We start from the raw sequence: 27667 nt of genomic DNA, 5'->3' as shown, positions 1-27667 counted from the left end.
CATTGTGTATTATTCTGATCAATCATGAATCCATCTACAATGGACAGCTCAGTGGGCTAAAATTTACCATTGAAGAATAGTTTTCAGTTTTATTATTTTCTTGTTTGATTATACACATTAAGTACGAGATTGTGTGTGATTCTAAAAAGCCACAGGTACATAATATAACACTGCCCTGAACACATTGCAATTAAATAAATTCTGCTAATGCTCTTTTAAAGCTTTTTTTTATTAGACATACTTAAAATAATTCATGCCAGATGAACTATAAGTGGTTCTTTATTCATGTTTTATTAGTATTATAATTTTGAGTAATTATTCAGGTATTCTTGTTACCTTAGACCAAAGAGATGTTGACTTTGAAGTCTTTTCTGTTATTCTCAGGCTTAGATGATATTACCACTAAGCTCAAAGGGCCTTCCTTCATCACTAGGTTTGAGCTCAACATTGAAAATGGGATTTAATGAAACATGAGCAAATATTGGTTGTTTCAATTCTAATAAAACATTTAAAAGAACTAATAAATGTTAGGTAATTGTTGAATGCTAATCTGAAATTGCTACTACAGGTTTTATTTTATAGCTTTAACTCAGCAGGTGTTGTGGGGTGCATTTTTCATGTTATTCATCATCAATTATTTTGAGAGATATGGGGGTGTTTTACTTACTCAGACCTCATCAGAATTGCATTACTGTTAATCTATCAGAAATATAGTGAACGTAATTTAAAAGCCAGAGAGTAAATTTAAGACACACTGGAATTCCCCTCCATCTGTTGCTGGTTCGCATTCTAAGTAGTATTGGCAGGCATGTGAAAGAGAGCACCCCTTATTGAGAAATGGGGAGATAGCATAAATGAGAGGCTAGTGTAATTATATTTATGTTGCTTATTTGTATGATGTTGTTGTTTTGTTTTGTTTTGTTTTGTTTGGATTTTAGTCTTTTCAAAATGAAAATAGATAATTAGGCTAAGAGAATGAACACAAGTCAACCATTTTGTGCAAATATGTATGATATTGGAACAGCACACCCAAGTTCAGAGTTGAGATGAGAAGATTCTGCTGTGCCCATGATGGTCACACTTCTAACGTCTGTCCACAGAAGTTAATATTCTCTTAGCATAGTTTTCATTTTATCCAGATAAAACAATCCCCCTGCTGCCATAAGGTTCTGTGCTGGCCTATGACATAACAATAACCATACCTCGTTACTGTTCTATTTCCTGAACTATGTACTAACACCCTATACTCATGATTAAGGAGGGCAATTGATTACCAAACAGTCCAATCTCATATTTGCATCATATAAGTACTTAATGATGATAATTTATATATGCTTTCTAGATTAGATATCATTTCATTTTCAGAAGAGGTGGACACACACACACAACACTGTTCTCACAGTTATAATTCACACTTACTACATATGGAAGTTGCATAAGATAAATACCTAAACCTGGTGAAGTAGCAAAAACCTATACCCACCATTCAGAAGGCTGAAGAATGACTTATGTGAGTTTCAGTCCAGTCTGCACTATATAATGAATGCTGAGTTTGGCAGATCTATTTAGCAAAACTATACTAAAATAAAACATTAATCAACTGTGTCATGAAGAAGCCAGAATCTGAGCTCAGATGGCCCAAGTCTGGAAGTTTTGCTAGCAATTATTTCCCAATTGCCATCTCTCAGGTCATCCCCATCATACTTAATTCTAGTAAATTATATTCTCTCCTCATGAAGAGGTTACTGTCTAAATAGCTAAACTCAAATCTGCTGCTGGGGCTAAGCCCTGTTCTTCCTGGAATATTCCCAGCATCTGAACTGTGCACACCTGCAGAGGAACTGGAGAAGCTAGGATGGCTGGATTCTCACCTGGATCACCTGCACTTCTTTTCCAGAAACACTGACAAGTGTCTTGGGTTGTATTTCAATTACTCTCTTTTTCATTCCGCTTTACGTTTGTTTTTGCATTGCAATTGCTTAATTGTTCTTCGACGTTAGATGTTAAAACTTTTATTAAAAAATCAAAGATGTTTCCAAAAACCGATTAATTTTTTCTCTAATACAGAAGGATAGGTGCTATTGAATATCCAAGTTGAAAACCATAATTATTTTGGTGGGGATATGATAAAATTAGGGTTTTGCAATTGAAAAAGGGGACACATTTCCTACTATTCTAGAGAAGGTTTAACTTAGATAAATACACTTTAACATCAGAAACATAATATAAAAATTGGGAGAAGCTGAAAACTCAGTATAATTTCCAGTTGGCAAAATATTTGAAGACTTATTTTCTGATTTGTCATTGCTAACATGTGACCATATAGATCTGAGAATAAGATGTTTATGCCTATGTTCAGAAAAAAATATTCTTTTAATTTAATTTAAATTTTTACATATTCACCTTACATCCCTTTCATCTTCTTAGTCATTCCCTCCCACAATCCTTTCCCCTTCCCCTCTCCTCAGAGTGCATGGGGGACCCCTGGGTATCCTCTGACCCTAGCACTTCAAGTTTCTGTGATGCTAGACTTTCCTTTCCCATTAAGGCCAGACAAGACAGGTGGCTAGAACATATCCCATATACAAACAATAGCTGTTGGGATGGACATCCTTCCAGTTGTTTGGGAACCACATGAAGACCTAGCTGCACATCTGCTATATATAAGAGGGGAGGCCTAGGTCCAGCCCATGTATGTTCTTTGCTTGGTGGCTCAGACTCTGAGAGCCCCAAGGGTCCAAGGTAGTTGACTCTTTTGGTTTTCCTGTGGAGTTCCTATCAGATTCTGTCCAGCAAGCCTTGCTCCTATTCTTCCATAAGATCCCCAAGTTCCATTCACTGTTTGGCTGAGTCAGATGCTGGGTGGAACCTCTCAGAGGAAAATATGCTCCTGCCTGTAAGCATAACAGAGTTTCATAAATCGTGTCAGGGATTGGTGCCTGTCCATGGGATAGATCATATCTTGGACTGGTTATTGGTTGAGCATTCCTGCAGACTCTGCTCCATCCCCTGTGCATGTATTTCCTGTAGACAGGATAAATTTTGGGTTGAAATTTTTGTGGGTAACTAGGTGTCCACTGGGATTGCTGTCTGGCTAGAAGACATGGTAGATTCAGGTCCCATATACAAAAGGGCATTTTTAAGTGATGACAGCTCTAAAAACAATTTATAGATTTAAAATCTCATTTTAGAAAATAATTCCCATTTTCTCTGTGAAGCTTTTTAAGAGCTGTGAGTAAACACTTGAAACAATTGCTAGAACAGTTTTCCCTTTATTAATTTTACTTATTTATATTAATATTAACAACAACAGCAACATGAGTACAGATGAGAATGAAGGTAGGCATGAGACCTCGCCCTTTCAACCATGGAAAGCACTACTGCAGCTTTCGAAAAAGCCCTTTCTCCCATCTCAAAAATCAGTGTCTATATGTGGTTAAATATGAAATATAATACAGGAATAGTACTTTTTTTCCCAAACTGTGGGTCAAGTTAACAACTTATAAAATTCTTGCTTAAAGTTGACAGAAGTGCCAACATTTCAAATAAGGAAACATGTTTGCTTTCAAAGGCAGAACTAAATCTCTCTCTCATTCTCTCTGTCTGTCTCTGTCTCTCTCTCTCTCTCTCTCTCTCTAACACACACACGCACACACACACACACAGGCAGAGAAGGAGGGGGAGATGTAGGGAAGGAAGGAGAGGAGAGAGTGAGAAAGGAGGGGGGATATTAGTATGTCTATCAAGCTGAGAGGTGGCAAAGGGTAATTTTGTCTTTATCTAGAAATCTTGCTAACATCAGAAAGAATTGGTACAAAGAGTATTATGAGACATCTGTTAACTGGATCAGCCAAATTACACATATACATTCTTTAACATTTCTAAATAGTCATCACTTTCAATGGATAGCTATGTGGACAGCAAAACTGTATGAAATTCAGTTGAACTCCAACTGAATGAAAAAGGCATTTTGGCAATAAAAAAATTCGGCTGGAAACATGGATGCTGAAATAATGAGTAATTCACAGTTGATTTGCAGTTTGGAGTTTATGTAAGTATATGCAGCCATGGGGTTAAAAGGCCTTTTTTCCTCATTCATTTTTCTTAGAAAGTGTTATTATCCAGCCTGTTTAAATAGCAACTATGCAAATTTTCATGCTTTATAAATGTTTCACCAAAGAATCTTCAACCAATCAATTAATTCTATTTATTTTTTCTGATTGTCAGCAGATGATTATCTAGAGAGAATAACACTTTTTTATTTTTAAGTTGAGTTTGTGCAAAACTATGAAGCTGTTTTCTATGGAAGTATTTTGGAGGAAAAGAAAAATAATGAAACATGCGAACACATGTTTTATCTCCCCATAAATTTAACTTCCTTTTACTCTATCTCTTTTCTTCTTCATATTTGAAATATGGAGGAAAGAAAAACACATCCCAAAATATTTTGTGTTCTTAGTAGTTAGTTTATTGCTTAGGCTATACTAAAGTTGCTTAGCAATCTCTAACATATATTATTCCTAAACTATCTCTTGTAAATATCTGTAGAGGAAGTAGAATGGAGGACACTCACTTTTTCCTGTTGTTAGTGCTGTTTTTGTGCTATTGATCATTGCTGTAATCTAGGTTATCCTCTAAGTTATTATGTGTCTACCTTCACCCAGCTCCATACAGGTGCTTACTACAGGTATGTACCATACATACCCCACTGGAATCTCAGTTTTACAAAGAATACATAAAAGTACATCACCTTATAGATAACCTATAATGCTATCATCTCCAATAAAATCTTCAAGAGTATGGATTAAAAGAAGAAGATACAGTGTGATCAATTTTTATGGTATCTAATATTACAAGACTGGAAACAAAAAATGAACTCAGTAAAATAAAAGAAGGTTTGAGAAGAAGGAAACACTGTGTTTGAAAATAAATTATGACAGTGTTATCCTAGAAGCCAAGTGAAGACAACAGTCACATGTCAAGAATGTCAGAATCTGGGGTATAGAGCTAAACAAAGAATTATCAATTGAGGAATACAGAATGGCTGAGAAGCACCTGAAAAAATGTTCAACATCCTTAATCATCAGGGAAATGTAAATCAAAACAACCCTGAGATTCCATCTCACACCAGTCAGAATGGCTAAGATCAAAAATTCAGGTGACAGCAGATGCTGGCAAGGATGTGGAGAAAGAGGAACACTTCTCCATTGCTGGTGGGATTGCAAGCTGGTACAACCACTCTGGAAATCAGTCTGGCTGTTCCTCAGAAAATTGGACATAGTACTACCAGAGAATCCAGCAATACCTCTCCTGGGCATATACTCAGAAGATGTTCCAACTTGTAATAAGGACACATGCTCCACTATGTTCATAGCAGCCTTATTTATAATAGCTGAAAAGAACCTAGATGTCCTGAACCCAGCTGAAAAGAACAACAGAGGAAAGGATACAGAAAATGTGGTACATTTACACAATGGAGTACTATTCAGCTATTAAAAACAATGAATTTATGAAATTCTTAGACTAATGGATGTTCCTGGAGGATATCATCCTGAGTGAGGTAACCAAATCACAAAAGAACACACATGATATGTACTCACTGATAAGTGGATATTAGCCCAGAAACTTAAAATACCCAAGATACAATTTGCAAAAAGCATGAAACTCAAGAAGAAGGAAGAACAAAGTGTGGATACTTTGTTCCTTCTTAGAATGGGGAACAAAATACCCATGGAAGGAGTTACAGAGACAAAGTTTGGAGCTGATATAGACTGAAGGAGCATCCAGAGATGGTCCTACCCAGGGATTCATCCCATAAACAAACACCAAACTCAGACACTATTACATATGTCAGCAAGATTTTGCTGACAGGACCCTGATATAGCTGTCTCATGTGAGGCTATGCCAATGCCTGGCAAATACAGAAGTGGATGCTCACAGTAATCTATTAGATGGAACACAGGGCCCCTCAATGAAGGGACTAGAGAAAGTACCCAAGGAGCTAAAGGGGTCTGCAACTCTACAGGAGGAACAACAATATGAATTAACCAATAACCCCCCAGAGCTTGTGTCTCTAGTTGCATATGTAGTAGAGGATGGCCTAATCAGCCATCAATGGGAGGAGAGGTTCTTGGTCTTGCGAAGATTATATGCCCCAGCACAGGGGAATGCCCAGCCAGGAAGCACTAGTGGGTGGGTTGGGGAGCAGGGTGGGTGGAGGGTATAGCATTTTAAATGTAAATGAAGAAAATATCTAAAAAAAAAAAAAGAATGTCAGAATTCTCCTATTCTCCTGGGAAGAGGAGGGATGGGGCAGAAGAGAATTGAGAGGGAAAATGCTGTAACAGACAACTGGATTTGCCGGGGGTGGGGGGTGTCTATGGGATGAGCTAGAAACCTAGGACAGTGGAAACTCCCCTGGAACCTATACGGGTGACCCTACCAAGACTTCTAGCAGTGGGGGAATATGAAGCCTGACCTGCCATCTCCTGTAACCAGACAATATTTCCAATGGAGGGCTTGGAGCTCCAACCCAACCACAAATCTTTGGATCCACAATTTGTCCTGGCTACAATGTGTACAGGGTTAACAGATTGACTGGAATTTGAGGGAAGGGCTAATCAATGACAGGTCCATCTTGAGACCCATGCCATGAGAATGAACCAACTTCTGACACTATTAGTGACATTCTGTTAAAGTTGCAGACAGAAGCCTAGCATAACTGTCAGCAGAGAGGCTTCACCCAGCCACTCATGCAAACTGATGCAGAGACACACAGCCAAACATTAAGAGTTGGGGTTGGTGAATCTAGGAAGGAAGAATTGAAGGAGCCAAAGGGGTCAAGGACACCACATGAAAACCTATAGAATCAACTAACCTGGACCCATAGGGGCTCATAGAATGTGAACTGCCAGAGGGTACTCATTGGATGGACCTAGACCCTTTGCACATATACAACATTTGTACAGCTTGATATTCATGTGGAACTCTTAGAGGAGCAGCAGGGGCTGTCTCTGACTGCATTGCTTGCCTTTGGATCACTTTCCCTTCATTGGGCTGCCCTGTCTAGCCTCAATAGAATACGTGCTTAGTCTTACTGCAACTTGATATACCAAGGCTGGTTGATAGTCTTGGGAGGCCTCCTCTTTTCTGGGGAGAAAGACTGGAGTGATGGATGGGGGCAGAAGCAGGGAATAGGTGGGGAGGAGGGAGAAAAAGCTGTGATTACGATGTAAAGTAAGTAAATAATTTTAAAAAAGAATGTCAGCATCAACAACAGAATATAATAGGTACAGGATGTATGGTTGCTATCTTTCAAGGCAGCAACCAAGGAGTGAACTTTTCATGGTGCTAACACCAGCTTTAATTTCTTTCTCTTGGGTCCCTTCATATTCCGCCACAGTGATCATATACTGGTTTCCCTATATTTTGCTGAATTGTTCTCTAATGAAAAGTCATGAGTCTTTTCCTCTGTGTCACCATTTGTCTTGGAAAATAAAATAAAATTTTACTTCTTTGAACATACCGCTCTTCTCTCTTTATTCTCATTGGAACTGGTTCATACTCTGTGGAGGATTTTGTCACTGAGTGGTAATGAATATTGACATATCTGAATCATTAGAAATGGGTTTTAAAAGTTGTAGTGTAGATGATGTTCATTTATTTATATCTGTGACTCTAATAGTTTCTGCTTATAATTATAAGTAGACATGTGTTATTATGAATAAATAATATGAGATGAGAGTGTACAGTGATAACAAATGATCTGCAAAACTTGGTAGCAAATGAAGTAAATTGAATTTATCAGACAAAAAGAAATATAAACTATAAGGTAAAAATATGAAGTTTTTTTTTTAGATAGGTTGTGTCTCAGTACTTAGGAAAAATGGAAAGAGTGTACAAGGATTTGGTCAGTTTTTAGAGAATGTGTTTAATTCTATGCTACCGGTTATAAACAAATCCCACAGTCTTGCCGCTCTTTTCACTGTAGGATGCAGGTCCACCCTCTTGCAGTGAAATTGGTGCTCTTTCATTAGGGCTGTTTTTACCTCTGGATGCCTTCCTGTGCAATGTATGACTTACATGGCAACATTCAGTTATTTAGGTCCACACTGTCAATGATGAATTTTAGTATGTTAACATAAAAAATTTTGATAATAGAAATAAAAATCTATATGAAATTCATATTAATGGTTTATATGCATTGCTAATTGAAGTAATAAACAAAATCCAAATTTTATTTAGCTTGAGAGAGAGTGAAGAAGTTAGGCACACATTGGTTTCATTTACTTAATAAATAAACACTAATTTAATGGGAAAACTAAACATTTATGTCAAATCTTCTGCTTTAATCCAAATGCTCTCAGAGGGGAAAGAATAACTTTCAGCTCTGCTTCTCCAATGACTATGGGCAATCTGGCACCAGCCTTCATGTTAGGAATGTTCCCACGATATTGGTTACCACTTCATGATATACAAAGCAGTAAGCAACAACCTATGAAGACTTTTCTCAGATAAGGCAGTATCGAGGCTCAAAAAATACCATACAGACATTAAATTACTTACATAAAATCTAAACCAGAAAGAACACAACAGAAAAGGTAGAGAGAAATTGAAGGGGCTTGTTCGAAATCTGGAGAACTGGTATAAGATCAAAGTTAGTGTCTTAGTCAGGGTTTCTATTCCTGCACAAACATCATGACCAAGAAGCAAGTTGGGGAGAAAAGGGTTTATTTGGCGTACACTTCCATACTGCTGTTCATCACCAAGGAAGTCAGGCCTGGAACTCAAGCAGGTCAGAAAGCAGGAGCTGATGCAGAGGCCATGGAGGGATGTTCTTTACTGGCTTGCTTCTCCTGGCTTGCTCAGCCTGCTCTCTTATAAAATCAAGATTATCAGCCCAGAAATGGTTCCACCCACAAGGGGCCTTTCCCCCTTGATCACTAACTGAGAAAATGCCTTACAGTTGGATCTCATGGAGACATTTCCTCAACTGAAGCTCCTTTTTCTGTGATAACTCCAGCTGTGTCAAGTTGACACAAAACTAGCCAGTACAGTTAGACAAAGGACCTAACTAAGACCAGCAAATTCTAAAAGAAAATACAACAATATGAAAAATTTTCATTTTATGTAACTTCTGTCCTTAGACTTATCATGTGGGTGCCATTGCTGGTTTCACATCAAACACTTTTGTTAATAACAGCTGTGGAGACATATAGTTTTAAACCCATTTCTGAACGTTTATCGCCTTTTCATTACACCTGACAGCCATTTAGTGTTGTTATTGACTATGGATTTTGAATGTTTCCATGTTCTATATAAAGTCTTAACTAACCTTTAGTAAAGGTATATATCTGATAACAAAACATATAGCAGAGAAAAAATAAGGAAGGGTTTTTAAAACCTTAATTAGTTGTATTCCAATAAACACACACACCACTAGAAAAAAAATCCTTAATCTGGCTAGGTTTTGGAAAATGTTCAATGTCTAGAGAATAAAAAATTAAAATAATATAGATATGCAATTTTAAAATAGTTATTTCCTTGTGTAAATATTGAAAACCTTTGATGTTATTTGCTATACAGAGAAATCTAAGCAGAAGACATTTTTCAATTATAAAGCATAGAGCTTTTATTGACTGCCCCTCTTTTATTACATCTGTTCTTCAGGTTGTAAGTTTATTATACACAAGGCTACCTCCAAGGAAATTTTTACTAACAAAATATTGGCATGTTGGTGATGGTCTAGAGCTTTGGGACATTTGATAATAACCAATTGAATTGTGTACCAGTATTTAAAATTTGAAATATTTACCTAGTTAAATTTAACTGTCAAAAAAAAAAAAACATAAAAAAGAGCTGACATCCTAAACAAATATTGCTGCTTGCAGCGAGCTGAGCACATGAGCTTCTGTAGCTGACCCTGTAAATGCGACATCTCTATCTCTAATCCCTGAGATCTTCATTTTGCATTTGTGTAATCACATGCTAACTCCATCCATTTGACTTCCCTGACTGGCACTTGTTAGCCTTTGAGTTTAAAACCCCACCCTTAATGGGGTCCTGACCTGCTTTGATAAAGCTTGTCTCTCAGTCCTATGCTGACATGTTAAACTTATATTATATAATGAGGGGTCAGTGCGTTGTGGAAAGTAGGAAAAAATGTGTCAATTTTAATTGACACCCTCAGAGGCATGTCTTGCTGTTTTAACCCTATAAATAATTAGCCCTTATATTAAAAATAGAAGACATTGATTCAAGTTCATTAATGAAAGATTATTTGCAACAATTAAACAAAAATCAAAGAAATTAGATCAGCATTTGTTTGAAAGACAGCATGAGAAATGAAGAGTTTTGAGAAATGGTAAAATATAAACAAAGCAAATCGAAAAAAAGGAATTTTAATAGCATCTATATCAGAATTCTTACAGCAGAATGGGCTCAAACAATTGCCCAGCTTTAGGAACGGCTGCAATACCATCTCCGAAGAAGATGCAGCAGATTTTTAGAAATACAAAATGATAATGATATTTTTTTCTCATTATAACCAGATTTCTTGGATTAAATTGCTATTTAAGTTGAATTTGATAAACATAAAATTTACAAATGCATAGAAAATATATTCATAATGATATTGCACCTTGCAGGAAAAGTAGATGAAGTAGATAATATGATATTTTTTATTGGACCAATAAATAAAAGGTAATTCTCAAGCCCCAAAGTCTCAAGTACATTTTCAGTTTAAATGAATGCACTCAGGAAGCATTTTATTGCAACATTTTCTTGAGGGAATATATAGGTAAATGTTCACAAAATGTGCATGTGTGTTGTAAGCTATAACACTCTTGTTGGGTTCTATTATTTCTACCACACAAATGACTTCTGTTCTGACTTCTGCATTCCAAAGGATTCACATCTGTCTGACAGAATATTAAGAAACCAGAAAAGAAAATCTTACTAAAAGTCATGTAACAGAGAAAATAAACGAACACTCAGTGGGAAAAAAATGTCGATTTAGCAAGTGTTAATAAATGCAATTATGAACCCATAGCAACAATTAGTGTAATTGTTATACAGTAATATTTTCAGTCATGCAATCATAAGACTAACAGCTAGCATTTATTGAATATTTACTATATGCCAATAAGGATCTCGCATATACTAACTAATTTAATCCTTACATAAACCAACTATAGGAGCTTGAAATTACAAATTGACAATAAGTATCCTAAAATGTTCAGTAGCAGAAATGCTTCAAACTATGGAGTTTTCCGATCTTGCACGATTCCATATATATAATGGCCTTCCTATATTATAGACCTCAAATGCAAACATCTAATTCAGTTAATTAATCTCCAACAGACATGTATATCCTGAAAGTAATTGATGGGGGTAGGAAGGATTCCTGATGCTGAATTTTCAGCTCATGGTGGCTGTGGAACTCCCTCATGGGCAAGAAGCTGAAGCCTGCAGGCTCCGGGAGCAGAGAAGAAACAAAATTCTGAGTGAAGGCAGCACAATGCCCCCAGATTCTGACAGCCAAAGCCTGTGTGACTATGCTCTAAACGCAGTAGGCTGAAAAGGGAGGGTCATTTTTTCAGACTGTTCTTCCTGATTGCCTGGATGCCAACGGGAGCCCAGGTGAACCTCAGTACATTTGGCAGTTTGGGGGCTTTGATACCCATTTTTGCTGAGGAACTCTAACCTGGAGGAAGATATAGAAAACTTCTGTCTTCTGCTCCTCTGACCAGAGCCAGCCCCTGTGGCTGTTAACTTACCCTAGATGAGGAATCACATGACAGTTAGCCTTCTGGGCCTGGCACACAGGTCACCAGAGGACTCTTTATTTTCTACCCCCGATGATTATGCCTAGGCAGGGAGCCTGATCTAGCAAGCAATCAGGACTCTCTCACAGTTTCAAGCAGAGGAACTCTTTCCTGTCTCAGCCCTCGGTGACCTGTGACACTAGGCTTCAAAACTGCCAGAGACATGAGGAGAACTGCACCTGCTACTTCTGTGAGTCAACGTACTCTGCAAAGGGCTGCTGGCTGATCACACTCTGAGCCCCTAAGAGCATGGACATTAACACTTCTTGAAGCTTTAGTGGCTAGTATCTTAGTGCTATGCAGGGTTCAAACTCCTTTTACTTGAATTCCCTGTGGAAATCCATTTAAAGCTATTTTTACTCGTTTAAAGTTGTTAATCTCTGCACTAAATCTCCCGTTTGCACTCTTTGTCATCTCCCAATTCTGATCTGCTAGCTGGTGGGACAAGAACCAGGTTAGTGATAGGAGACTGTGTCTAAACAGTAACCGGTCCATATTCAAATATAACAGTTGGAATAAATCTGTGACTAGCGTCATTTATTTGTTTAGACTTTTCCACTTCTGGTACCATGGTAACACTAAAAAATGTATCACTTTTTAAAATATTTTAAATTAATTAATGATTTTGTTTATTTAGATCTTCACAGAGTTCTTTACCCCATCCCCCATCTCCCATCCCCCACCCCCCATCCCCTTCACCTTAGACCAGAGAGATCCCTGATGTCCCCCCAATCTGGGACATCAATTCTCTACAGAGTTGTTCAAATCCTCTACCACTGAGGCCAGACAAGGCAGCCCCCTGCTACATATGTGCCAGGAGGTTAGAATATTTTTAAATCATAGTTTTATACTGATATGGTCAACTGATATTAGCTGCATTTTAAAGATGTGAAGCTGAAGTTGGGCTTGGGAGTGTTCATACATTCTTGGAACTAACCCAATGAGAAGATTGCACAGTTGAGGCTCTGAACCTAACTAGATTTGAGGCTTTGCCTATGCTTGATTAGACAATACCACGCAGGGCAGAGGGTGGGAACGCTACTGTGATCAATGTGAAAACCCTGCATACTCCTTAAGTGCATTGGTGTTTGCTTTCAGAGGTGACCAAAATAAGCTTGTAAGCTTGCAATCCATAGCAAACATCTGATACGTACAACATTTGTAAGGCTGTATAAGAACCTAACTCCTCATGGATACAGATTCAGGTGCATTGTCATTTATTAACAAACATGAGCAGACATCTATTCACCCTACATAGGCATCAGTGGGAGGAGAGGCCCTTGGTTCTGTGAAGGCTTGATGACCCAGGCCTATGGGAATGCTAGGGCAGGGAGGCATGAGTGGGTGGGTGAGTGGGGGAACACCCTCAGAGAAGTAAGGGGAGAGGGGATCAGATAGGGGATTTCTGGGGGAAAACAAGGAAAGGGAATAACATTTGAAATGTAAATAAAGAGACATCCAGGCACCTTCCCCGCCAGAGGAGAGGTGTCTGCCCTGTAGGGCTCTGCCAGAGGAGGTAGGGGAACCATCTTGGGTCCCGGAGATTGCAAACTTGTACAACCACTCTGGAAGTCAGTCTGGAGGTTCCTCAGAAAATTGGACATAGTACTAATGGAGGATCCAGCAATACCTCTCCTGAGCATATATCCAGAAGATGTTCCAACTTGTAATATGTTCCACTATGTTCATAGCAGCCTTATTTATAATAGCCAGAAGCTGGAAAGAACCCAGATGTCCCTCAACAGAAGAATGGATGCAGAAAATGTGGTACATTTACACAATGGAATAGTACTCAGCTATTAAAAACAATGAATTTATGAAATTCCTAGGCAAATGGATGTATCTGGAGGATATCATCCTGAGTGAGGTAACCCAATCACAAAAGAACACACATGATATGACCTCACTGCTGTCACCCTGGTGCTGATAGAATGCTATGAATGCAGCACAGAAGAGGACTGGGTACATAAAGTATGACCTAGATAAGTTAAAGCATGAATGAAGAGAAAACAAATACTAGAAGCTTATCAGAACTTAATAGCATTAAATACCATGCCATCAGGTTTCCTGGATCCTTAAAGGTTAGATTTTTTTCTGTTTATGATTACATAGCATTTGGAAGTATTATATCATATCTGTCAAATGTCAAAGGAAGATCTGAGCAATATATCAGGGTAATGACTGGCTCTAAATATGAATACTTTGTATATGGTATGTTGTTAAAGTGGATTACAAAATAAAGAGAATATATTTTCCAAGTATAAAAGGAATCTATCATGTTAACATATTAATATATGATATATGCCATATAATACATACAATAGAACTTGTAACATAACTTACTAATGATTCATGATGTAAAAGATGTGCTACTGCAGTTTTATTGAAAAACTGAAAATTAAATAAATGGAAGAGAACGTAATGGTCCTATATGGGAAGCATATGTTGTCCTATCCTTCTAATTTAAATCAGTTTTAGTTAAATAAACAAGAATTCTATGTGCTTATCAGGAAAATATTAATTCTATAAGAAAAAGCAATAAAATAATGCAGTTCTGAAGACTGAAAATTAGATTTGTATGTCTAAGTTCTCAAAACCACCCTGAAGAGCAATTATTCTGAGAACGGTGAATTGGGTCCAAATTGAGCAGGGTTAAGATGAGAAGAGAACCTGAGGAAAGGTTCATTTGTAGACAAGGGGCTTTCTAGGCCCTTGGTAAAAATCTCGGCGTAAGGATGTGACAGCATAAAGGATAGATTTGAATATGTTAAATGCATTCTTGTTCTGGTTGACAAAGTACAACTGAAAGTAAGAAGAAAGAAAAAAAAAAAAACCTTTGCCACCATAATCAACTAAAAGTGAAAGACAGAGAGAAAATTCATATTGATGGAAATACCTAAAGAAACCCCACTATTCTGTATATGTATAATACATACATACATACATACATATATATGTATGTATGATAAAAGAAATAATGTAAAGTAGGACAAAGCATACAAAATGTAATTTCCTTCTTATTCAATACAGATCAAATCTGCTATTGTTATGAAACATCTCTGTTTTACACTGCTAATTGCAGGGTAAATTAACACAAAGTATCTGGAGATAATGTAGTTATTAATATTTTTATAAGATTTATTTAAGAATATGGTTACTGACCCCATAATTTCATTATTCTTAAGGAACCTATCAAACAATTGTAGAAGTGATTTTCATTAACACATTGATTACAATAGGAAAACAAACTGAAAACAAGCTAAATGTCCAACAGTAGTAAAATAATAATAGTAATGATGAGATCTCATGCAATGTGAACTCTATCCATTAACACTTAAATAGCTGTGTGTGTCATAGAGATGTGGTTGGTCACATTGTTTTGGAGGTAGATGCATAGACTACATATAAAAATGCATTAGTATTTTCATATACATCCACAAGGGCAAGGGAGGGAAATGTGTGTGAATGCAATACCCATGGAAGCCAGAAGAGGGCGTTAGACTTCCTCGATTTTGAGATACATGTGGCAGTGAGTGGCCAATATGGGTGCTCAGAACCAAACTCTGGCACTCTGCAAGAGTAGCAAGCATTCTTCACACTTTAGCCATTCCTCTAGCCCCAACATTAAAGTTCCAAAGTCATATACATACATATCTATTATATTTGCATATAGTCTTTTCATATTGCTATATCTCTCTTAATATATAGTTCATACAATTCCTTAAGAAATATAGGTCTCATTTGTCAATCACAATTATCTCTGTATTATAGGAAAGTTTATGTTTGCTCTTATCTTTATCTTTTTCTATACATACACATTGCTGTGTAATTAAATAATGTGAGTAAACTGCCTGTCATGAGTTAGCAACTAACTTGGATCTTTTATATGTATGATTGGTGTGAGTCTGATTAGATTTTTTGCTTGGTTGAGAATAAAAAGTTCCTTCCTCAATTTTAATCAACTCCTGCATTAGTCTCTGGCAGATCGAACGAATATTTCACTGATGAACACAAGGAAGAAACTGGTTTTCGTACAAATGCATCTTTCTAAAGAACTACCCACGGATACGAGGTTGTAACTCATTAGCGTTGTTCTGTAAACTGATATTAAAAATAGAGGCAAATAGTTAAGACTGACACAAAAATCACACTAATGAAGAACACTAAGATGTTTTTTTTCTCTCTCTCTCTCTCTTAAACTACAGTGGGCAGTGCTGTCTGGATTTGCTTTAAATTCTCAGTGAATATTCTCCATTAGCAACACACCATCTCTCTTTGACTGCAGTGCATGTCATCCTTGCCTAGTGGGAACCCTAATTTGCTTTGAATTGCCAAAGTGCTCATTATGGAATGCTTAGTAGCTACAGTTTGTACATAATATTTGAAAATCAGCCTTAATTTTTTTTCTGCCTGAGATGAACACTTGGATTTCACAGTAAATATAATCAGAGATTTACAGAAACCCAGTGAACCCTGTTTATTATACTTGCCCAGAATAGCTACAAAAAAGGTCAGAGGTCCAATGTCTTCACGCAGAGACAGATCATGTTCTAGCTGGTTCTGTGGAAGGAAAAAACAGTAGGTGATGCTTTAATGAATGGCTTATCATGTGAAACACACTATGTGATAATAGCAGTGTTGGTAAGACAAGAAGCAAGGGTTTTTTTTCTTCCTCTTCTTTTCTTCCCCGTAAGGGTTTAGTTAGCTTTTCATTGCTTTCATGGCTGCAGTTCAGCTGTAGCAGGCAAACCCCTTGGTTCACTAAGAACTATGAGTTCCTACAATAACTCCTAAACAACTTTGACTTCAGAGATGACTAGAAACATTTAAAATATTTAATTTATATTGGGAAAATACCCTTTGCAACTGTAAACATCTGGAATAAACTCCTTTGGGACTTGCTAAATCTCTGATTTTTCCTGTTAGCCTTTTTCCTCCTAAACTGGTTTTAACTGAGGAAAACAGATCCTCAGAGTGAAACACATTTTACATAAAAATGGTCTCATGGTCAAGATGAAGTACTTGAAGACAGCAGGAGTATTTAAGGCAGCCCCTCCTTTGATGGATGCCTCTTTCACAATGCAGTAGATCAATGAGACATTTAGCCTTCCCAAGTCTCTTGTCTATGTTATACAATTCTTCTCTTGTATGGCTGTCAAAAGAAGAACAAACATAATGCTTACATACAATGCTGGTCTGTAAGGTCCTCTGACTTTAATTTCTGTATTATAGAATGAGAATCCTGAATAGTTAGACTGGGATGCTCTTGTATAAATTGGAGAGGAATGTTACACACCAGGAGACCCTCCTTTCAACACTAGGTGATAAGTGGATGGATACTGATCTAAAGGACAAAGCTATGTATCATTATATGAATTAGAACAGGTAGGAATGTCAAGACAGGGTGAAAAGATGAGAATTTATGAAATGATGGTTCTAGTGATTTAATTAATTACAAAACAAAGATTTCCTCTGCCATTGATGCTGGGAAATCGACTAGGCTTTTGAAGAAGACTCAAATAAATTTGATTTTTATACCTATGTTAAAGCCATTATCAATATATAAAAATTAATATTTCAAAATTAAACAAATTATGAATGTATTAAATAAGCACAGACTTGTGATAATAAAGATGATTTTATATACAGGAGGAAAACAATGAATTCATTTGATAAAATAAATGTAAAGGCTTGACATCAATATAATTGAATACAATTGAGCTATAGGGTTTTACATTTAAAGGGTTTTTTTTTTTGAATTCTGCTTAAATTTTAGGAAAGCATGTCTAGATATTTTCCAATTGATTTTAATTATTACAAATAATATTACTTCATAACCAAAGATAGCTAATCAGTTTGTAAATGAAAGATGTGGACTGAAATTTTGTGACAATACATGGGGCTCTTTAAAGCAGTCCTTAATGCTGTATGTAAGAGGGTCTCATGACTATTGTTCACTGTGAAGTAAATCATAGAATTCTGTTAAACATAAATATGTACATTATATGTATCATGCATATTATTATTACGGGCATATGTATTTATAGTTAGAAAATAAGTGGACCCATACAACTACATTGAAGAAAACATTTGCAAAAGGCTGATTTCAATAAATATTCTCTGTAGTTTCTGAGAAATAACTTATTTTTATTTCATTCTATGAATTCAGATTTTCAATGTGAAACCACATTATTTTATGGTCATAAAAGATTCAAGAGTATTCTTTTAAACGACTTCGGGATGTCAGTGTGGATGGGGCATTTTCATGCCACAAGAAACTAAAAATCTCAGTCCTGCCTGAAAAAATACAGAGCAAAGACCTAGAAAAGCTTGTGACTTGGCAGCCGGTTTTCCGACGTCTAAGTAATGCAAAATGGACTCCAAAGAAATAAGGCTTATCTAGATCACTCTTTGAGTTTGTCAATCATAAGGCATTATTAAGCACCCACGATATGTCTAGCACTCTGTTGATGCATCTGTTAGCACGAACAACCCAATGAATTAGCATGACAAAAATACAAACTCTGATAACAAAAGTTTTTCCTTTCTGAAAGTTATTTAAAGTTAAGGACACTCTGATACCTTTCTCTTTTGCTTGTCTTCAGTGCATTTGTGATGAAAATGTAGGTGGATTTGATTCATTGAGTAGTGTACAATGCATGCAGGCTTCCCTGTATGTACTGGATTTAATAATCACAAGTTCTTTGCAAAACATTCTTTTCTATTTTCAGAGTCAGTAATGAAAAATATTTTAATAGGAAGAGGAGAAGAGGAAGAAGGAGAAGTAGGAGGAAGAGGAGGAGGAGATGAAGAAGAAAGAGGAGGAGGAGGGGGAGGAGGGGGGAGGAGGAGGAAGAGGAGGAGGAGAAGGAGAAGGAGGAGAAGGAGAAGGAGAAGGAGAAGGAGAAGGAGAAGGAGAAGGAGAAGGAGAAGGAGAAGGAGAAGAAGAAGAAGAAGAAGAAGAAGAAGAAGAAGAAGAAGAAGAAGAAGAAGAAGAAGAAGAAGAAGAAGAAGAAGAAGAAGAAGAAGAAGAAGAAGAAGCCACCATCCAGCAGTTTATACCAGTAGCCTCTGTACTTAGCTACTCTGCACTTAGATTTCTGAGGCTGGAGAATTGCCATGACTTGTGAGACAGACTAGGCAATGTAGTGGGTTCCAAGCCCTATCCATGACAACTTCATGCACAAAACCTCATCACAAACAAACAACAAAACAAACAGCCTTTTTAAAAAAATCAAGAGAATAATACAGTCTTCCCATGAAGATAGCCAGGTTGTTTGTCTTTGTGCTACTTCAGTTATTTTCAAAGTTTTAATAACAGAGAGAGGGAGAGGGAGAGGGAGAGGGAGAGGGAGAGGGAGAGGGAGAGGGAGAGGGAGAGGGAGAGGGAGAGGGAGAGGGAGAGGGAGAGGGAGAGGGAGAGGGAGAGGGAGAGGGAGAGGGAGAGAGAACCACTCTATACTGTTGAGCATTGTGTATTTGCAGCCAGGTGCTAGGTCTGTTTAGCTCCTGGGTATAGTCTGTCCTGATTTCTTAGCCTAACAGCCTTCCTTCTGTCCCCTGAGCAGGGAACAGACAATAATTGAGTTATTTCTAGTCTGTTTTGTGATTATGGTTGTCCCCCAGGGAAAGTGCCCAATGTGTTCTGTGAACGTCCCTCATTTATTAAGAATCCGCACTGCAGAGGACTACTGAACAAACAGGAACAAATTTGTAATGAGGAGACAAATCCTTATAGTGGTCTGATTGTTTGTAAAGAAGTAGAGATGTCATGGATATTTCTATAATGCGCTTGTATTTCTTCCCCAGGTTATAGGAAACAGGTGCATAGTATTTGCTCCAGTAACTGGAATTTATCCATCCCCTGCCTCCTCCATGCTTTTCACCAAACAGAAGGAAATTGACATTTGTATACTTCGTCATAGTAACAGCATATAGTCATTTAAATGTGAAATAAACCACACTGGAAATGTGGCATCAGAAGAGTGAAATTGACCATGCACAGGTCTGTCTGTGACTTGAGAGTATATTATTCTTCAGTGTTCTGCCAGAGCAGTTGTGTGATCTTGCTCTGGTTCAGGAACTCTGTGGCTAGCTGTGGTTTGAGACCACTGCTTCTTCAAGGTATAGCCCATGACCCTAAGTGCCCATCAGAGTACTCGTACTTTATTAGCAAGCCCCGGAACTTGTTTAAACCTGACAATGCAAATGTGTTTTCTTTTGTGCCAATGTGATTTCTTCTTAATTCGTCGAAATTCCTTAACCTTTCTGAAGTTCCCTAACCTTTCCATGATCTTCCTACAGCCTACGTCCAGGAGGATGTGTGAAGCACTGATTTAGGAAGCATGTACCAAAATGATCTTTAGTACCAGAAGTCAGGAGTCAGAGGCAGGTGGATCTCTGTGACGTTTATGTATGCCTGGTCTGCTTCAGTATTCCTCCTTTGAGATCCTGCCATGGCTCACCAAGAAGTCTAAGAGGAAATGAATCCTTTCCTTCATCTGTATACATGTAAGCCTGGATTTCTATTTTGTTCCTTTCAGTAACACACTATTTGTTCAGACAATCTGAAATGGTCTTGTCCAGTGACATAGTGAGGTTTCTTCATGTCAAGCCATATAAGGAAAAATGGATTCTATCATCCCATAATTTTCGCACTCTCAGATGGTCAGTAAGTGTCTGGATTTATGGTACCAAGTTTATAACCTTGTGTAGCTGCTAGTGAACATCTACTTAGTATGTAGCCTTTTCACAGTAGACACATGGACATGTAGAGATGGCACTGTCTGATATATATGCCAGACAATCTTAAGGCTAAAATCAACTGCGATATATTTCTTTGACCATAAAATAGCCCCACATTCTGGGAGTGCTTGTGAAAATCCAGGCTTTGGACTAATTTTTAAATATCAGATTTACATTTAGTGTATGCTTCTATACAATGCTGGTGAAAAACATCAGTTTCTTTCTGAGATCTTGCCCAAATCTGCTACTCTGATCTTTGGTACTGAGTGTGGTCTCCAAGTCAAAGTGGTCGTTCTCTAAGACTGATTGGAAATGTGTGGAGCAGGGAGAGTTCAAGGTCAACCCTGAGATTATTTCCATGATGGTAATGAGGGAAACACTTCTTTCCTAGTAAAACTGAGACATTATATGGATTATAATTTTCACTCTCTTCTGATTTTACTAGTGTACATTCAGAGACTCTGTGTAGCTCAATGATTCAACGCATGATTTCGTGAAATCATGTATGATTTACAGACACATTTGAAGTTGGACAGATTGATATTAATATAAACCAGTGAGGAAGTACATTTGTATTGTTTTAGAATTCACTTTCTGATAATTTTGAAAACACTGAGATATGATGTAACAAAGAAAATTCCAATTGTTTAAAAGATTGTAAATTAACCCTGTATTTCCCAACTATATTATCTCTGTGGTTATATTTTTATATATACTTCAATCAAAAGACCACATCTACTTAGATTTTTTTATTGCCAGATACAGAGTAGATTTTAAAAATATAAACAAGTAGTCCATGCCAAAATTTTTCATTTTGAAAATGACAGCAAAATACATTTAGCATTATCACATTTGAGTTTGTTATTACCTTAAGTGGTAAATACATCTTTTAAGATGGCTGTCTTTCATTATTAGTATGAAAAAAGTTGAGAGATACAATCAACAGCTCTTTAGGGTGCAGTGATAATCTTACGAGTGTAAATGGAGTTTCAGACCAAATGTTGGAGAACTGTTGCCAGGAACCACCCAGAATAAAGTCCATGGCACGTCAGTTAATCAGATGGGGCCAGAACAGGATAAAGTCCATGGCACGTCAGTTAATCAGATGGGGCCAGAACAGGATAGTTAGTTCACCTTCTGCAAGGCGTTATAGCTTTTATGCAAAAGTACCATTTTTGTAAAGGATACTGAAAGTCAAACAGAGACAGGTTCTTTCAGGACACATCTTCCCACCTGGGAGTGACTGCTAATGTTCTTTTATTTACATAAGCAAGATCTCCCTAGGAAGTGATTCTTTGGAGACAAAAATGCAGTGTTTTAAAAAGAAAACTCAAATAAAAGGGTTTTTTTTTTTCCAACTCCATGAAGATTCACCTGAGTCCCCTGCTGCTCACCTAACTTGCCAATTGCAACATAACTCATTGAGACACATTTTACTGAAATTAAAATGACTGACTTCAGGTAAACAAAACAACAATTGGAAGATTCCTATTACTGAAAATGTCACCATTTGTCTTTGGAAATAAATACTAGTTTTCTATATGTATTGAAAAATTGTCAATCATGATGTATAAAGATACTCATTTATTTGAAAAAAATTTTTGTACATCTGTTTACATTCTTTTACTTAATTGTAAATTAATGTGTGTTTATATCTATTCATATATTTTATAATAAAATTTGATTGCTTTAAAATAAGACATGATATTAAAATATACTTTGCAAATAAAATTTGCTTTTTAATTACTATATTACAATAATGAAACCAAAGTTCTGTTTGAGTGAGTGTCATGAAACTTGCTTTCCCACAGCAATAATTAGGTAAAAAAAACAAGAACTTCTATCCACAGTTCCACCACACCTGAGGTGCCTGCACATTCTTATTACATGTGCATGCTACATGACTAAATTGCAGGTTTAGGTGTTTCAGTTCCATGTTGAAAGTCTATTTCTAATTTGTTTGTTATTTTACATATCTGTTCATTAGATAATTACCTGACACCTGCTCATGCCAGATTGTTTTGACAGGTTATGTTGGCTGAGATGAGTTTGTCACTGCCATCTGTCCAGTAAAGGTGAGCTCAACAAGCTGGCAGTCTCTTGATTAATTTTAAAACTTTTTTTTTTAATAATTTGAAATTAGCATGCTAGATATTTTTCTTAGTTATAATTATTCTTTATCTCTAAGAATAACCTGAATAGGATAAACTTTATATTATACAGCAGATTTCATCATAGCACCTGAACTATTACTCAGGTCAAATTTAGAACCCGTGTCCTAGCAAGACTGTATACTCAGAAATGGCAGCCTCAACATTTTCTTGACTTAAGTGTAATACTACCTTATAGTAAAATATTTAAATATTGTATTAAATTCAACAGTTGATTTTGCTATTAATTAATTATTAATAATTTTGTATGTGTTTTAGTTAGTTTGCTGTATTAGTGCTTTTGTTTATATGGAGACCAAGGATAGATTGGGGAATCTGTTCCTGCCTTCCACATTGCCAATGCAAGGGCTCTTTTGTGTCTACTCTTGTGTGCTTCCTGCTCCAGATTCCAGTCCTTGCTGAATGTTTTGCTGTAAGAATGCTTCGATTTCACTTACAGGCTTGCATCTGGCTTGTTTGATTTTGTGTTTCATGGTCGCCAAGGATCAAACTCAGCTCTTCAGACTTGGGTGGCCAGTGATTCACACTGACCAACAATCTCGTTGTCTTCACAGTACTTGGTTTTGTTTGTATCATACAGAACTTTAAACAAATTGTATTCTCATTTTGGTGGATCTTTAAACACTAATGAATACCAAAGATTTCAAATTAAATTGAAAATTTGTATAGCAAATGTGCAATAGTGTATACAAGATTATGGACTGAGACTAACTCTTTTTATATCTTTTTGAACCTAAACACAGAAAATAGTATTTAAGGAAGAAAAAGTTGGTAGGCTGCTATATGTCTGACTTTATCACATTGCTTCTTGTGATCAGTGATAAAATTTTGAAATAAGAGATTGAAAAACTTGGAAACCAATTATAAAAACCCATTTAAAAGTAAAAATAAATATGTGTATAAAGTGAATCAAATTTCAGATATTTTAGCTCTATGATTAGTTCTAGTGGAAGAAATAATAATTACTATTCTCCTTTATTTTATAATTATTTATCTTATATGGCCTGAATATTTGCTTTGAACTGGATATGGGAAATGATAACCAACAGCCCAGTTCAGCTCCCACACTCTTGCTATGCTTAAGGTCAAGCTTCCATTATATTCCAAAAGTAGTCCAGGCCTTTGATTCTGCTCTCTTGTGGTAAATCACTGCTATCTGCATAGGCACACTTTCCAAAACTATATGAATTTACAATTAAGCACAGTGAAACTTGTGCTGGAAATAAACCTAGAACATCATGAGATATTTAAAATGTATCCAGTGGCTGCTGAGATGACCTTTAAATTAAAAGTACATTTATTGGGAAGGTGAGGGCCCAGGGTTTTGCTACCCTTGTAAATTCTACCTAGTTATGTGGTATGATAGGGATTTCCCGCAGGCTACTCTCAGAAAGTAGTCAGTGCTGATTTAGAGTTCTCTATTGGACTATGGGGACTTCAAGCAAAGGAGCAGGGCAGGTCTGTAAAGACCTTCTGGCATAATGGGAAGGCAACACCAACATAAATATATGGATAGAAACACAAGTGACTCCAAGAAATAAATATACACAACCAACTGCAGGAACCATAGGCACTCTCAGGGGCCTCTTTGTGCTATATGATCCCATGATTTGTTGAATCACAGTCTTCTAGGGGACCATCCAAAAATCTTGCATTTCAAGAAGCATGAAGTTTGAATAGCTGAGAATCTGTCAAACTTTTGCAGAAAATCTCTATCAAAGCATTGAGTTTTAGGTCATACACATCAGACACACAGCCTCACATTCATCAGAAGAATGGCCAAACTGCCTTTATGTCAACATGCTGCCAAGATATTCAGTGGAGGAATGAAAAGTATAACCAACTGGGCCATTGTCTCCATGGCATGGAGGAATTGCCCAACTAATTTTGTTGATTGATGTGGCCAGTTGTTTTGGCATCCTGTCAAAACTGCCTCATACACAAGTTCCCTGTGTGAGTCATCGAATTCCAAAGATACTTAAATTCCAGTTTGGATACATTTTGAAAACTCAGATTAAAGACATTGTCTAATAAATATGTTGACTTATTTCTGATCTAACTCATCATGAGAATTCTGCATCTTTGATTTGAAAATAAGATTTCACTACAACACTCAAGCCAAACTTCTTTATTGGCTTTATGACTATATAATATTATCTCATAGAAAATTATGCATGACATATAATACTAAAAATAGCTTTTCAGGCTGCACTTTGATTTTTTCTAATAAAATTCTTCATATGGAAATAGTTACATGATGGCAAATTGACTTTTGGGTATAGTCATGGGAATGTGTGCAGGAATAACTGTGCCACACAACACCACAACACAAGTGATATATATATATATATATATATATATATATATATATATATATATATGAAACAAATGACATATATATATATATAATATATATATATATCACAAATGAGAAATGACTTCTCCAACTTAATATATTTTTATTACTTTTACTTTAGTTTGTGTGAATGTTTTGTTTGCATGTATGTCTGTGTACCACATGCATGCATGGTTCTCACAGCGATCAGAAGTGGGAACCAGATCCGCTGGAATTAGAATTATTAACAGTGTTGAGCTGTCATGTTGCTGCTGGGAACTGAACCCAGATTTTGTGCCAAATCAAGTACTCTCTCCAACATTTTTAAAATTTTAAATTTAAAATCGTAAATCTAAAAATTTTAGATACCATGCATTCGATGCTGATTCAAGAAATACAATGTATCTAAATGAACAGACCAAAAAGGAGCAAATATAAGAAACACTGCAATCAAAATGAGAACCGTGCCCACTGGGTATGTCAGAAAAATTAGAATAATAATATAAAAATAATAATGAGGTCATGAAAGTTTCAAAACAATATGATTTACAAAGGCATGTAGCCTCATGTTCTCAGGTTAAAGTGGACATGAGGGCAGACAGGGATGGAGATAATGAATGGATTGTAAAAAAAAAAAAAAAGAGTTAAGATCATTAAATAAAAAGAAAAAAGAGATTGCAACAAGTAAATCATAATGCCCAATTATTTAGACTATAAATTGGTGTTTTAGAGATACCAATAAGTCTTAGTGATAACTCTGCTTTTCATGGCCTTTCTCACGTTCATAATCTTTTCCTCGTTTATCTTACCTCTCCATCAATGCCCTCCTCGTTATTCTTATATAGTAATAAGGCAGACTGGCAAAAGAGGCTTAATATGGGAGAGAACAAGATCATACTTTAGGTGCAGATGTATCCACAAAAGATTCTGTGGGAAGAGTAGCATATGACTGAGAAGCTAACATTTAACAAATAAAGATCAGAGAACGATAAAGGTTAAAACAGAAAAGTGAGGAAGTATAAAAAGTGTTGAAAATTCAAGCAAAAAAGTAGTGTGAGGGATTTCCTGGGTTAACAAAATTCTGTAATTCTGAAGTCTCTAAGTAAATGGGAAGTCTGTCCTTCTAATCATTCTGGCCAAGGAGTCATTTTCACCTTCTTTTTCATATAGCTACCTTCATCCTGCCATTATGTCAATTCACTTTAATTTCAGGACATGCCTACATGTTTTTCCTTCTTTCTGTATTGGAATACAATCTCTGATGCCCCCCTTTTTACTAGCAAAACTAGCATTAGTGATCTTTGAGGCCTGCACACTCTGCATCCTGAAATTCTTAATCTTTCACAAAATCCTATTTATACTAACAGTGTGTGTAGTCTCTGGAAACTAGTATCAGGAAACTCACTTGGGAGAACCATTCCTTGAGATATATAGTTGCACAGCTCTGCTCAAATGTCATCTTATCAGTGAGTTCCCTAAGTCACTGATTCATCCTCCACCCTGCTTCTAACTCCTTAACCCTCTCCCTGGCTTTGCCTTGTCTGTTGATACCAATCACTAGCTGTCTTAAGTACATTTAGATATGCTGTACATATCTGGATCACAGGTGTCTGTTGCATGTGAACTTGTTCTGGGGATTCGGGATGAAGTATGACTTCCGTCCAAGTGACTACTGTTCACTTTGGCAAAAGGTAATGAAAGAAAAATCAGTGAACCATAATCTGACTCTGAATGAAGTGTCTGAGAATGCCACAATTTTTCACAGACGCACACACAAACATACTTTCTTTTGTGTGTGTATATATAAATGTATATGCATATATATATACATATATATGACATTATCAAAGATATAATAAAATAAAGTTCTTATACACAACAAAGTAACATGTTGGAGTATATAGAAAGAAGTGATGGAAACATCCACTTTACACTTTACATGTCACAAATATACAAGACTTATTTATTATTTTCTGTCTTCATATCTTAGACAAAGTTCACTTGGAAATGCTCAGACATGAAGACAGCCTAGAACCTAAGTTCTACTGGGAAATATATCTGTATCTAAGTAAGGAAGGCCAAGTAAGCAGATGGTGAAACTGAGTTCTCACATGGTTGCAACAGAGGTATCAATTCAGTTTACAATGAAGGCTGGATTTTGGAGGCCCATCATGGTTGTTGCGACTTGAGATCATTGGGCTGGATCTTTGCACAAATGCATGATGACTATTCATTGAAATTTGCCTATAGGAGTCCCCTGCTCCAGAAGAGTCAATAGAGGACTGTAAATAAAGATTCAGAAGTAAACATCAGACCAAACAAAATATAGTGAATGAGGAAATTAAGGGGAGTTCAGGGTGTCAGTCTGACCAGGATATCTGAATAGAGTACATTAGTAACAACTGACTTCCAATCAGAGTAGACACTCATGAAGACATGCCTTTGGTCTGTTTTATGTCTGACTATGGATTCTGTGCTGTGAGCACCTCTTGACATAGGACATGCTTAGTATCTGTGGAGCAAATTGTGAATGAGGAAATATTTCATACAAAAACATTTAGGCTGACAGGTAGCAAGAGGTAAAACACAGA

The sequence above is a fragment of the Mus caroli genome, unplaced genomic scaffold, assembly GCF_978045245.1.
Source record: "Mus caroli unplaced genomic scaffold, Mus_caroli_1 scaffold_2, whole genome shotgun sequence".
Taxonomy (NCBI): Eukaryota; Metazoa; Chordata; class Mammalia; order Rodentia; family Muridae; genus Mus; species Mus caroli.
The sequence above is the reverse complement of the archived record's forward strand: the minus strand, read 5'-3'. Positions refer to the sequence as shown.